The sequence below is a fragment of the Symphalangus syndactylus genome, chromosome 16 (genome assembly GCF_028878055.3).
Source record: "Symphalangus syndactylus isolate Jambi chromosome 16, NHGRI_mSymSyn1-v2.1_pri, whole genome shotgun sequence".
Lineage (NCBI taxonomy): Eukaryota > Metazoa > Chordata > Mammalia > Primates > Hylobatidae > Symphalangus > Symphalangus syndactylus.
Window position 1 is genome coordinate 62,757,984 of NC_072438.2, and position 4,961 is coordinate 62,762,944.

Consider the following 4,961-nt stretch of genomic DNA (forward strand, 5'->3'; position numbering starts at 1 on the left):
TTTTGAGAAATGCCTCACAGTAAATCTTCTTCAATTTACATTTTATATCAGCATATTAAAGTTCTAAGAAGTCCTGTGTAACCTGTCTTAACTTTGCTTAAGTCACTAAGAATTAATGTTTTGATTTAGTATTCAAGGAAGTCCCTATACTTTAGAATACACTTTAGAAAATGCTACTGAAAGTCAAATCTGATTTAAAAATATATATAAAAGTTAAAATAACTGTTTTTCAGGTCATACATTCTGTCTTCTTGTATGTAGCAATAGTACCACCTTCTGGAAGTCTAAAGATAGCACTACCGTATTTTTCAGAATTTAAGAATAGTCTTCAATAATTATGGCATCATTTAACAAATGAGCTAAGACTTTGTGTTTTTTACATTCTCTTAAATCAAAACAAGACAAAACACATAAAAAGCCCTGACCTTTTGCCATCATTAATATATATTTTCTAGAAACAAATAGCATAGGAACAATGTAACTATTGGCAAACGTATTGGCATAAAAATTTTTTTTCTATTAAAAATATTTTAGAGAACAAAATCATGGGACTGCCCTTGATTAATTAGTCAAATAGACAACTTATTTTATCTCTCACTCTTGCATTGTCCTTAATAAGATACAGAAAAGCAGTACGAAGAAGATAAGAGTTTAGAAGATGACCTACAATGTACTTTTGTATAAAACTGACAGAGCTACTCATGGCAAGGAGCAAACAAATAATATTCTGGCAAATTTCTATTTTTAATTAAAATTTACTATATCTTTGTGAAAAGTAAGAACCCCGATGGTCCCCCTAAATGACTTCATCAGACTTACCTACTGATAGATTTGTATATCCCTTCTTAAATAAATACATCATGTTTTTCTATTTTTTACTGCAAAATACAGTTATATTTCAGAAGCAAAATTAGAAAAAGCTATTCAACCTCTTATTTCTATAATGAAAATGTTTCATAGTGATATGGATGCATTTTAATATATTTAATACATCTGATGTGGTGTGGCAAGGCCCTCTCCAAAGATATCGCTCCTGAAGTCTATGAAAGGAGGTGCGGCGTGAGAAGGCATCTTCTCCTTCACTGGTACCCACACCCTTCATTCCACAGCCCCCAGCGCTCTCCTTTTTCCCAGAGAGGAATCTCTCCCCTCTGGCCTTGTCTCCATCCTTCCATCCTACCAGGCCCCTCACCCTTGCAGAAGGCATTCATGTGATACTGTGTAGAGTTTGTGGGTTCCTAGCACTTTGAAGTGTAGTTCCACAAGATCTGGTTCTAATAAACCTCATCTGTGTAGCATTCTCCCTCTGGTGTCCTACCATGGCCCTCATGCTGCTTGGTTTGGTCAGGCAGTTCCCACCACCAGTTGCCTGGCACCGCCAGCTTCATATCTCTTAGAGATTTTCTTTTTCTTTTTTTTTTTTTTCAACTTTGATTTGAAGTTCAGGGGTACATGTGCAGGATATGCAGGTCTGCTACATAAGTAAATGTGTGCCACGGTGGTTTACTGCACAGATCATCCCTTCACCCAGGTATTAAGCCCAGCATCCACGAGCTATTCTTCCTGATGCTCTCCCTTCCCCAACAGATGCCCAATGTGTGTTGTTCCCCCGACCTGTGTCCATGTGTTTTCATCAATCAGCTCCCACTTAAAAGTGAGAACAAGGCCTGGCACTGTGGCTCATGCCTGTAATCCCAGCACTTTGGGAGGCCGAGGCGGGCAGATCACGAGGTCAGGAGATCGAGACCATCCTGGCCAACATGGTGAAACCCCGTCTCTACTAAAATACAAAAAATAGCCCGACGTGGTGGTGTATGCCTGTAGTCCCAGCTACTCAGGAGGCTGAGGCAGGGGAATCACTTGAACCCAGGAGGTGGAGGTTGCAGTGAGCCGAGATTGTACCACTGCACTCTAGCCTGGCAACAGAGCAAGACTCCATCTCAAACTAAAAAAATAATAATAAGTGAGAACATGTGGTGTTTGGTTTTCTGTTCCTGCCTTAGTTTGCTGAGGATAATGGCTTCCAACTACATCCATGAAGGACATGATCTAATTCTTTCTATGGCTACATAGTATTCCATGGTGGATATGTACCACATTTTCTTTAACCAGTGTATCATTAAAGAGCATGTAGGTTGATTCCACAACTTTGCTACTGTAAATAGTGCTACACTAATAACCCGTGCATGTATCTTGATAACAGAATGATTTATATTCCTTTGGGTATATACCCAGTAAGGGACTTGCTGGGTCAAATGCTATTTCTGTTTCTAGATCTTTGAGATATTGCTACACTGTCTTCTGCAATGGTTGAACATTACACTCTCACCAACAGTGTAAAAGTGTTGCCTTTTCTCCACAACCTCGCCAGTATCTTTTGTTTTTTGACTTTTTAATAATAGCAATTCTGATTGGCATGAGATGGTATCTCATTGTGGTTTTGATTTGCATTTCTCTAATGATCAGTGATGCTGAGATTTTTTTCATGTTTGTTGGTCACTTGTATGTCTTCTTTTGAGAACCGTCTGTTCATATATTTTGCCCACTTTTTAATGGAGCGCTGCTTGTTTTTTTTCTCATAAATTTGTTTAAGTTCCTTGTAGATTTTGGATATCAGACCTCTGTCAGATGGATAGATTGCAAAAATTTTCTCCCATTCTTTAGGTTGTCTGTGCACTCTGATGATTGTTTCTTTGGCTGTGCAGGAGCTCTTTAGTTTAATTCGATCCCATTTGACAATTTTCGTTTTTGTTGCAATTGCTTCTGACATCTTCATTATGAAATATTTGCCCATGCCTATGTCCTGAATGGTATTGCCTAGATTTTCTTCTAGGGTTTTTATAGTTTTGGGTTTTACATTTAAGTCTTTAATCCATTGTGAGTTCATTTTGGTATATGATGTAAGGAAGGGGTCCGGTTTCAATTTCCTGCATATGGCTAGCCAGTTTTTCCAGCACCATTTATTAATTAGGGAATCCTTTCCCCATGCTTGTCTTTGTCAGGTTTGTCAAAGATCAGATGGCTGTATTCATTCAGTCATATTTCTGAGTTCTCTACTCTGTTCCATTGGTCTGTGTGTCTGTTCATGTACCAATGCTGTTTTGGTTACTGTAGTCTTGTAGTATAGTTTGAAGTCATGCTGTTTTGGTTACTGTAGCCCTTTAGTATAGTTAGAAGTCAGGTAGTATGATGCCTCCAGCTTTGTTCTTTTTGCTTAGGATTGACTTAGCATTTGGGCTCTTTTTTTGGTTCCATCTGAATTTTAAAATAGTTTCTTCTAATTCTGTTTCTAAGAGCATTAGAATTTCTAATGAAAATTCTAATTCATTTTACAATTCAGGAAACTTAGGCCCATGGAGAATGAGAAACTTGCCTAAGATCACCCAGTGATAAAGTTAAGATTTGAACTCCAACTACTTTGGTTTTAAAGTCTAACAGGGCCCTGAAACCCAAGCATAGAACAAAACTGAGATGTTTTCCTGATTTTCAGATTTGTCCATTCTGTTTCTTACCAGAATTCCTGTGGGGGGGAATTGCTGGGTTAAATTTGTATACTCTATGAATAGAGTATATTCTACAAACTTCTTATACAAATGTGTAGAAAAAAAATACCTGCTAGGATGTGAAAATTAAAATATAGGAAATTTAATTTGTTGAGGCTGTAGCAAGAACCAGATCTCATGTGTTATATAAACTTGCTTATTCCAAAAGTCAAGACGCTCCATCACAAAAATAAAAACAGCAAAATTCATCATACTATATATTAAAATGAAATGATGATAATCATGGAGAATATGACACTACACAATTTTTCACAATATATAATTATGATCAATAATTAAATAAGTTTAGTACAGCCACCATGTACAGACATAATGCTAGGAAGTGTTTTAATAAATCAGCAAATCTGGGAGATTATAAGGTATTTGAGAAACAGTGTAAAAGCCACCAAGGGCTTTTACTTTCAGATAGAATGTAGAAGGTCACAAAAGATTGTTCCTGCAACTAGAAAACACAGGATAAACTGAAGTTTGCACTTTTCTTTAATCCATCAAAGGGTAGTAGGTAAACCATAGGATAGACTAAAAGTCATACCTTAAACCACCAAATAGCAGTAGATGCAAAGAGATCTAAATAAAACTAAATTCTAAGTAGAAAAACACTTTTCTTGGTGTTCTATACTGCTTTCCTGGGACAAATTGCCTGTTCTCGGCATTGATGGGTGGAATAGCACATCTTCGTGTCATTGCTGTGATTGGAAACCCTGCTGATGTCAGTGTCATATCCTCCGGGAATACTGGCCACCAGGCTGTGCTGAAGTTTACTGCTGCCATTGGAGCTACTCCTGTTGATGATCACTTCCTCTTGAAAACTTTATTAACCAGATCCAGGCAGCCTTACAGGATTTACACTGCTGGTGGTTACTGATTCCAGGGCTGACCACAAGCCTCTCATAGAGGCATGTTACGCTAACCTGTTTACCATTGCTCTAGGTCACACAGGTTTTCCTCCGTGCTATGTGGACATTGCCATCCCATGCAGCAATAGCTCACTCAGTGGGCCTGATGTGGTGGATGGTGGCCAAGAAGTTATGCACGTGCTTGGCGCCATCTCCTGTGAACACCCATGGGAGATTATGACTGATCTCTACTTCCACAAACATCCTGAAAAGATTGAAAAGAAAGAGCAGGTTGCTGCTGAAAAAGCTGTGACCAAGGAGGAATTTCAGGGTGAAAAGACTTCTTCAGCACCTGATTTCACTGCTACTTAGTCTGAGGTTTCAGACTGGCCTGAAGGTGTGCAAGTTGCATGTGTGCTTTGTGCCTATTCAGCAATTACCTACTGAACACTGGAACACTCAGCCTGCCACTGAAGGCTGGTTTGCCCTCCCACTGCTCAGGCCACTGAATGGGTAGTAAGAACCGCTGAATACTCTTAAATACTCTTAAAGCCGTTCTTCC